At 45.7% G+C, this 10,049-nt stretch overlaps 1 long non-coding RNA gene across 1 annotated transcript; it reads right to left on the bottom strand.

The window, feature by feature from the left end:
• Positions 1-647: 647 nt before the first annotated feature.
• Positions 648-9,818, bottom strand: LOC118353395 (uncharacterized). The gene is made up of 2 exons (XR_007408452.1): positions 9,299-9,818; positions 648-1,146 (listed from the first exon to the last, which is right to left on the bottom strand). It is a non-coding gene; the product is annotated as an uncharacterized LOC118353395 (long non-coding RNA).
• Between the last annotated feature and the right edge of the window lie 231 nt (positions 9,819-10,049).

The following is a 10,049-nucleotide window of genomic DNA, read 5'->3' as shown; positions in this document are numbered from 1 at the left end:
AAGCAAAAAAAAAAAAAAAAAGATATACATATGTGCATGTGTATACCCTTACCTCACGGTATACACGAAAATTCATTAATAGACCTAAATTTTAGGAACTAAATAATATTCTATACCAATGCCAAAATCTACTAAAAAAAAAATCCTGACTAAAATAGCTCTTTGCTTTATTGCACTGAAGCAAATAACTGAGCTAAAGATGGGCCAAATATCTTGAATGGTATTGTCTATTACTGAACAGCTTCACCAATATTTTTCTTCCAGTGACCATATTTGTCAAGCTGAGTCCCTTGGCAGGAAACACCCTATGACAGCATCCTGATGGACACCTGCATTGAAAAGAAGGGCAGTGGAACTTTTAAGTTGACCCCTAGATGGGTTTTAAACTCAGATTTGGGCAGCCCGGGGGGCTCAGCAGTTTAGCGCCAACTTCAGCCCAGAGTGTGATCCTTGAGACCCGGGATCAAGTCCCACGTCGGGCTCCCTGCATGGAGCCTGCTTCTCCCTCTGCCTGTGTCTCTGCCTCTCTCTCTCTCTCTCTCTCTCTCTCTCTCTCTGTGTCTCTCATGAATAAATAAATAAAATCATAAATAAATAGATAAAAAATAAAATAAACTTAGATTTGGTTTTATAGAAGAAAAATGTGGTTTCCATCAAGAGAATTTAATTAAAAGTTACTCCAATCAGTTCTCAACCTTAGCTGTAATCATTCACCCCAATTTATTCTGAAGACATGACAAGGAAAGGAAAGCCTCCCCAGGGCTTTGGCTCCTGGGTTTTTTAGGACCCAAAGTGTTGAGAGGGTCTACAAAGCCTTAAGTCAACAGCTGTGGTTTTGGGGATCTTACACATGAGGTGTGCAAGTGTGTGTGTCTCTCCTAACAGCCTGGAACATTGCTGACCCAGGGCTGAGCTTGCCTCAGTGAAATGCCTCCAAGGCAAGCAGTCCCTCAATTATTCTTCTCAAGGCTTCAATAGACCTGAGAAATGAAAGAACACACCTCTCTCTCAAGGGAGAGCTGCGGGTTTGTCCACATCTTCTGGATTCCTTCCAGCTTCTGGCTAGGTTTTCTTTCTTGCAAGTCTGGAATGGGTGTGGAAAACAGCAAGCTCCTCTTCTCCATCAGCGGCAGCGTGTGTGTCCACCTGCCAACACAAGCAGCAACTTGTAGAACCAACACCTTGTTTCTTTTGTTTAGAGATTTGGTACAAAGCAAAGCAGGTCCCCTTCCCATGAGGCTAACAAAAGGGAATTTGTATTTAAAACAAGGATCTATACCCCAGACATGATTTCCATCTATCACCCTACCTATCCAGAAATACCCATTAAAACTGAATTTAAGAATAGCCATGCGTGTCTTTTAAAATATAAAATTCCTAGGGGTTTTAGAGGCTACCTTTGGCTCCAGTTGTAATCCCAGGGTCCCGGGATCGATCCCTGCATCAGGCTCCCTGCTCAGTGGGGAGCCTGCTTCTCTGTCCCTCTGCCTGCTGCTCCTCCTGCTTGTGCTCTCTCTGTGTGTCAAATAAATAAATAAAAATCTTTAAAAAATAATAAAAGATCAACTCCCCTCTCAGCAAATTGACGTTTAAAACTCTATTCCAATTAATAGCGACCTTTCTTCATTTTATTTTATTTTTTTTAAAGATTTTATTTATTTATTCATGAGAGAGAGAGAGGCAGGCAGGCAGAGACATAGGCAGAGGGAGAAGCAGGTTCCATGCAGGGAGCCTGATGTGGGACTCGATCTGGGGACCACAGGATCACGCCCTGAGCCGAAGGCAGATGCTCAACCACTGAGCCACCCAGGTGTCCCCTTTCTTCGTTGTATTTTTTTTCCCTTTCTTCATTTTAGAATCTCACTCTCTCAGCAGAGACATCAAATCTTTTTCTTCTTAGGAATAAAGATGTCACAATTTAGGGGCATGTGGGTGATGCAGTTGGTTAAATGTCCAATTCTGGGCTTCAGCTTGGGTGGTGACCTTAGGATTGTGAGGTCAAGCCCCAAGCTGGGCTCTACACCCTTCGTGGATCTGCTTGAGATTTTCTCTCCCTCATGTTTTCCAATAAACAAATAAATATTTTTGTTCATTTTATTAAAGATTTTATTTACTTATTTGAGAGGGAGAGAGAGCATAAGCAGAGGGAGAGGCAGAGGGAGAGGGAGAAGCAGACTCCCCACCGAGCAGGGAGCCTGATGCAGGGCTCGATCCCAGAATCACAATCTGAGTAGAAGGCAGACGCTTAACGGACTGAGCCGCACAGGTGCCCCATAAATAAATTTAAAAAAAAATGTCACAATTAACAATTATAACTCTTAATATTTGTTTGCCCTCATGGTACACTTTCTACCTGGGAATTTCAAGATGAAATGACATATCACACACACGGTCTCTTTCAGATCTATTCCTCAATTTAATGATAGATTGTAGAAAATGACAGGATCATTCCCAGTGTGTGACCAAGTTAAGCCTGGCATGCGATCCTTGCTTCTCCAGTTATGAAGCAGAAAACTAAGTTATCCATAATCCCTCCACCAAGAGATAATCACTGTTAACATTTTTCGTGTATTTCTCTTTAGTATTTTCATGTATGCGTTTTTCCCTCCAAAACTACAGAGCAAATAAATCAATTTTCCCATTCTTAATGGATAAGACCACTTATGTTTGGTCTTGAACTTGTCCCACAGCGCCTCCAGCCCCGATCTTCCAGTCCCTGCCTTGTGGCCTGTGTCTCCATCCACACTGAGTTCCTCGGCTAGGGCCCCACTCACACTGGACTCCACGTTTGGGTTTTGGCTGTTTGCCTTCAATGCTGTTTGACCCCTTGGACCTTTGGGATGTGAATTGTCAAGGCAAAAACCTCATGCTATTCTGTACCCAATAAAACAAAAATTACGAAAGTCTCCATTCTTTGTGCTTTGGAAACTAACCTGGAGTTTACTTTGCCTTTTTTTTTTTTTTAAGATTTTATTTATTTATTCATGATAGTCACAGAGAGAGAGGCAGAGACACAGGCAGAGGGAAAAGCAGGCTCCACGCAGGGAGCCCGACGTGGGATTCGATCCCGGATCTCCAGGATCGCACCCTGGGCAAAAGGCAGGCGCCAAACCGCTGCGCCACCCAGGGATCCCTACTTTGCCTTTTTTAAGGGCATTTCCAAAGACATGAGATACTAGAGAACAGGTTCCGTGCTCATTTATATCTATAACTCCAGCACATGGCCCATAGGAAGTGTTCAATAAATGCCCACTAAGTGATTAAATCACATTTATTGAACTCGTGCTTTCTGTCTGGGGGAATATAATTGAAGCTGGACGTCAACAATAGCAATAGTAATGAATGTGGTTGGTGGCTCTGCAACCATTACCAGCCAAAATCACTGGTCTTTAATCACTTAAACATCTCTGTTCTCTGTTCTCAGGCAGGGTCTCCCCTTCCTGGCCACTGGCCTCCTCCTCTCACCTGGCACCTTCATGCCTGTGGCCTCCCCCTGACCTCCCCACCTCCCCACCTCTCAGGATGGACTGAGACTTGGCCCCCCCACCAAGGACAGAGTTGCCCTCCCCCTCACTGTCTCCTAGCCCCTCTTCTGACCTCCCATCACCCCCACCTAGTGTAGTCACCCCCATTCTTGCCTGGCTGCATGACCACCTATCATCCTTGTCTTACTGAACCTCTCCCAGGCAGTTGACACACCTGCTTTAATCTCCTTGAAACTCCATCTTTGGAGAGCACATTTCCTTCCTCTGAGTTCTCCTCATACCCCTGGCTGCCCCTTCTGAGCCTCTTCTGCAGAGTCCTCCTCTAAACCCCCACGCCCTTCCTCAGTTCTCTGCTCTCACCCTGCAGACGCCTCTCTGGTCTCCCCTGCTTCCATGATTTCTGCACCAACCATGGATCCTGCATGCCCCATGGAGTGGAATATCATAGAGCTCCTGCTGTAGAATTCCACTCAAATGTCCCTCCAAATCAACACATCCCAATGGAGCTTACATCCTCCATCTGAAACCTGCCCTTCTCTTATTGTTTCATGACACTCACGTCTGAAACTTGGGAGTTCCCATGCTCTTCCATAGCCCCTGATCTAATGGTTCACCAGGTCCTGTCCATCCTACCATTTTACTGTTTGTCCAATTATCCTCCAGCCTGGAATCATTCCAAGAGGTCCATCTGACCTTCCTCTCAATAAGATCGGCTCCTCTTATACTAATAGGGCCCAGCCTCCTTCATGTGGTTGGCAGGCCCTTTGGAATTGGGTCCATGCTTACCTCGCTAGCCTCATCCCTTAACAGTTCCTGTGGTCTAGTCATGCCCAACCTTTTAATTCATTCAGAAAGCCCCGATGTCTCTCATCTCTGAGTGGTTGCATTTACTTTTCATCTGTCTGGAGTCCTCTCTATCCTTTCCTTCATCTGGCCATCCTTTGCTCTTCCTTCAAGTCTTAGTGGAGACATCATTTTTAGGGAAGTTTTTCAGGAAGTCCTTCTGAAGCTCCAAATCTCTTAGAATATGTTCTTGATACACGTGCTCCAGAAATACTCTGTATGATCTTAGCACTTACACACTAACTGTGATTACCTTCATACCTTCCCCGGGTGGCCAAGTGAATGTTCAGTTTGCTAAGAGGCAGACACCAAGTTTATCTTCCCTGAACACAGCACAATACGATGCTAGCACATAGTACATGCTCAGTAAAAAATACTGAGGGAATGTCAAATTAGTGAATGAAGGAAGGAAGGAGTAAATGAGTGTTCTTTTCTCTTTTATCTCTTTTTTTAAAAAAAAAAAACATTTAATTTATTTATTCATAGAGACACAGAGAGAGAGAGAGGCAGAGACACAGGCAGAGGGAAAAGCAGGCTCCATGCAGGGAGCCTGATGTGGGACTCAATCCCGGGTCTCCGGGATCACGCCCTGGGCTGGAGGCGGCGCTAAACCCTCTGAGCCACCAGGGATGCCCTCTCTTTTATCTCTTTTACCAGTGCTCTTTTCATCTCTTGCCAGGATGAAGCAGAAATTCCTAAGAGACCTCCTCACACTCCTGTGAGATTTATGTTCTACATTTGGGTACAAAAGATCATTCTAAAAAGAAAACCTAATTGTGTCCTGCCCTGTTTTAAAATCAATGGCTATGCATTCCTCACAAGATAAAGTGCAGACTTTAGCCTGGTTTTAAGGCCATTTAGGATTTCGCTCCTCCTTACCTCCTCACTAGAGCCCCTCTGAACAGTTGATCCATTGAAATACTCATCTCCAACCCCACTGAACCCCTCTTGGCTCTTCCCCCAGGCCAGGCTCTCCTGGCTCTGGGCCTCTGCATATGCTCCTCCTTCTTTTCCCCTCTGCCCCACCTACCCCCCTTCAGCCTCAGGACCCAGCTTAGGAGTCACTTCTTAGGAAGCTACCTCTGAGCCCTCTGCTCCCTGGCAAGTAGAATGAGGTGCCCTAATGTGCTTCCTATAGCCTCCAATCAGCCTTCAGTTATAGCTTCATTGGCCTACAGGTGTCAGCCATGCTATTCCATACAATTCAGAAGGCCTTGTGACCCTCACATACTGAGAAAGGTAAGAGGTGGACAATAAGGTCAGTAACAGAAAGCTATTTTCAAAAATTTCAAGGACAACTGTGAGCCCCTAATGATAATCCTGTGTTAATAACTCAGCAGTCATGGGGCATCTGGTCAGCTTAGTTGATAAGAGCATGCAACTCTCCATCTCAACGTCATGAGTTCAAGCCTCTTGTTGGGCATGCAGCCTACTTAAGAAAAAAAAATTAAATACTAAAAAACAACAAAAACAAAATGCAGCAGTCGTATCACCTTGTCTGTGGTAGGAGAGGACAGACCTGCAAGGGGGACAGGGATGGGGAAGGGGATAAATATAAGAGGAGCTTTGTGAGACTCAGAATGAGACTGACCACAAACTGGGGTGAATAATGAACTTCACCTTCTGCCCCTAAGCTTCATCCCACCTTTAAAGTATCACCAAGGGATCCCACAGATTTTACTATATTCTTTTCTTTACACAGTCATTTCAATTTGGGGCACAAATTGTTTTTTGATAAATGGAATCGTATTTTTAAATGTTGCTGCTCAAAAGAACCCAGACATCTCACACCCAGTAAGATGACCTAATTGAAAGAAAAAAAAGGAAAGAAAGAAAGAAAGAAAGAAAGAAAGAAAGAAAGAAAGAAAGAAAAAAGAAAGAAAGAAAGAAAGAAAAAGAAAGAGAATGAAAAGGACATGTTGGTAAGGATGTGGAGAAACTGGAACCAATACAGAATAGTGGTTTCTCAAAAATGAAACATAGAATTCCCTGAAAATACTACAGTCTCACTGCTGGGCATTTACCTGAAAAAGAATTGAAAGCAGGTACTCAAAGAGATATTTGCACACCCCTGTTGGTACCAACATTATTCTCAATGCTCAAAAGGGTGGAAATAACTCATCCACAGATGAATAGATAAACAAAATGTGGTACATACATACATTGGAATAGAATATTATTTAGTCTTAAAGAGAAAGGAAATTCTAGGCGCATCTGGGTGGCTCAGTGGTTGAGCGTCTGCCTTTAGATCAGGTCATGATCCCAGGGTCCTGGGATTGAGTCCACATCAGGCTCCCCACAGGGAACCTGCTTCTCCTTCTTCCTGTATCTCTGCCTCTCTTCTGCATCTCTCATGAATAAATAAGGAAAATCTAAAAAAAAAGAAAGAAAGAAGAAAGAAAGAAAGAAAGAAAGAAAGAAAGAAAGAAAGAAAGAAAGAAAGAAAAGTAAAAAGACAGGAAATTCTAAAAAAAAAAAAAAAAAAACAACCTGGAAGGAAACTGACCTAGGTTACAACATGCATAAAACTTGAGGACATTATACTCAATGAGATAAGCCAGGCCTGACAGAACAAACACAGTATGAGGTCCCTAAAATAGTCAAATTCATAGAGACAGAAATTTAAATGGTGGCTGCTGGTGGGGAGGGGGTATTTTTAACAGGTGCAGGATTTCCATTTTGTAAGGTAAAGTTCTGGAGATGGATAGTGGTGATGGTTTTACAACAATGTCAATGCGCTTAATGCTGCTGAATTGCACACCTACAGGTGGTGAGGATGGTATATTTTATGCTACCTGTATTTCCCACAATTTAAAAAAAAAAGAAATAAAAATAAAAAAATTTAAACAATTAAAAAAAAAAAGAGCCCATGAATGAATCCCTTTGTTGTTGTTGTTGTTGTTTCTTTTAAAGATTTAGTTATTTATTATTTGAGAGAGAGAGAGCGGGGGTGGGGAAGAGGGTCAGAGGGAGAGGAAGAGAGAATCTCAAGCAGGCTCCCCACTGAGCACAGAGCCCTACCCGGGGCTGGATCCCACGACCCTGAGATCATGAGCCGAAATCAAGAGTAGAGCATTTAACCAACTGAGCAACCCAGGGGCCCCTGAACCCAGGATTCCCCTTTGTAAAACCAAAGTGTGTGTATAAGGCGAGGAGTCACAGCTCCTCCTCCTAACTAATCTGTTTGGGAAATTCCGGTTTATGTATAAACCAGTCCCACCTGAGATATGTCTTGCTCCGTGAGCTGCCCAACTGTGGTCGCTTCTCCAAGGATATTCTGTGACAGTCATTTGCAGACAAACATTTTATTTAATACTCATGTTTAAAAAAAGTTACCTTGGGAGCCATGACCACTCACTCACTTCCATCCCACGTGTTGGGTGATGAGCAACCTGCAGCAGCTTACTAATGTCCTTCTGTCCTTGCCCCTGCCACGGGGAGACAGGGTTACAGGGACACAGGGTCCCCCATCACATCACAAAGTGAAGGGAGAAATTCAAGTTCCTCGGAGCCGTTGGTGGGAGCGCTGGGTCGGGTGACTAATGGATGGGACAGCCACAAATGAGGCTTCCTCTGACTCATCGGTACGTGAAGCTGCTTTATCTCCCTGGCCCCACCCGCCTGCCCTCCCGGTCCGTCCCTCCAGAGAAGTCAGGGGCTGAGATAAAAGTAAGCACACTGCGCCCCAAGTGCAGGGAGGCTGCTGAATCAGGAGCCCGCCCAGTCCTTGCAGCCTGGCCCCAATAACGCCTGGGCCATGCCTTTAATCCAAGGACCTCAAAGTCCTTGAAAGCATCAGTTTATGAGTCCTGGTGCAGGCCCTAGAAAATGATCTTGACTATTTCAAAGTCAGAGAAACTAAGGCAGAATGGGGGGGGGGGGTCATGGTCATATCGTATCACACAAGGGGATGGCCCAACAGGAACTCAGCACTTCCATGTTATTTTTATTTTTATTTATTTTTATTTTTTTTCCATGTTCTTTTTAACCAGTAGCCCCTCCTGCCTCTTTCTGGGAATTGAGCTCATGTTTCCAACCGGCGAGGGAAAAGGAATAACAACTTTGTACAAAACATAATCCACAGGGACCCCTGGGTGGCTCCGTGGTTGAGCGTCTGCCTTGGGCTCAGGGTGTGATCCTGGGGTCCTGGGATCGAGTCCCACATCAGGCAAGGAGCCTGCTTCTCCCTCTGCCTGTGTCTCTGCCTCTCTCTGTGTATCTCTCATGAATAAATAAGTAAAATCTTAAAAAAAAAAAAAACTCTACAAATAACCTGATAATTTAAGCCATCTCAAAGAAACTGTTGTTTTTAGAAAAGCTTTCCTTCCTGAACTTTCCTGGGAGTGCCTCTCCTTTTGGAAAATCTTCTTTCGTTGCCAGTGATCTTTTGGAAGGGAGTCACCCCAGGCTGTCAGACTGAGTGTTTCCCCGAATGATCACGTGGGAATCTATTAACCTGCAGAATCCGATCCAATAGCCTGGGTGGGGCCTTAGGTTCCTGGTCCCAGGACCACACTTTGAGTGGGCAGGAGCTAGACAGCGAAAGCCATTCGCAGACAATGCCCTTCTTGAAAACCAACACTTGGAGCCCATCCATTGCTCCCCCCAAGCACCAGCTTTCTGGGAGCCTAATTATTCTGAGTCTTTCATTATTCTGAGGTTAATTATTCCGACTCTTCAGAGCCTAACTTGCCAATCATGCTAAGGTCAGCACATCGGGGCCAGGAAGCTGTGCTTGTTTAAAACTACTGCAAGTGGGCAGCCCGGGTGGCTCAGTGGTGTAGCGCCGCCTTCAGCCCAGGGTGTGATCCTGGGGTCCCAGGATCGAGTCCCACATCGGGCTCCCTCCATGGAGCCTGCTTCTCCCCCTGCCTGTGTCTCTGTGTCTCTCTCTGTGTCTCTCATGAATAAATAAATAAAATCTTAAAAAAAAAAAAAAACTGCTGCAAGCTATTTCTGAGCACACTTACCAGAGTTAAGAGACAGGATCCTTTAAGGGAGGACAACCAGCATTCCCACGCAACAGACTGAAAAAGAGGAGTGACAAGAATACCAGGTCACTTGGGGGTGCAAAGAAGAATTCGTTTCAAAGCAACCGTCCCATGCGCCTGCGGTACAGAGTCCAGGCCCAGGACAGGTTTAGCTGCTTGGATCCATCAGTGTTTGACTTGACCTTTCACCCCTGCCGTGTTATTCCCGGTCCCCACCGTTGCCATGGGAACACTGATAAGCAGCTGAGGCTTCTGGACACCCGTGGAATGCCGCAGGCCTCCGGGCAGGCTCTCCGTCTGCTGCAAAGTCCCGGGGCTTCAACCCGAGGCCAGCCGGGCCCGGGACACTGTCGCGCTGGAGGAGCCTTGCCTGCGCTCCTGCCGGCCAGACACCGGGAGGGACAGACTGTGCATGTGCATCTGGCACCGTCCACTGCCCGCCAGCTGCTCCCCCGGTTCCTGCCCCCCCCCACCCCGTGGGGAGGATGGTGGAGAGAGCCTGACCGTGCTCCCTGGGTCCTCCCTGAGTCCTCCCCTGGGGTGGAGGAGGGCCTGGCTGGGACAAGGAGGGAGCAGCCCCTCCAGCTCTGGCTGCCACCCTACAGATTTTCATCCTCTTCACAAATCCCTGCAGCCTGATGATGTTAAACCTCACTGCATCTTTTCCTTTCATGCTGGCAAATATTTGAAGAGTGCAGATCAATGTCACAAATACGTATATGCCAGCCTT

This window comes from Canis lupus, chromosome 35, assembly GCF_003254725.2.
Source record: "Canis lupus dingo isolate Sandy chromosome 35, ASM325472v2, whole genome shotgun sequence".
Lineage (NCBI taxonomy): Eukaryota > Metazoa > Chordata > Mammalia > Carnivora > Canidae > Canis > Canis lupus.
Note: the sequence above shows the minus strand (reverse complement) of the source record. Positions and strands in the feature narration are given on the sequence as shown.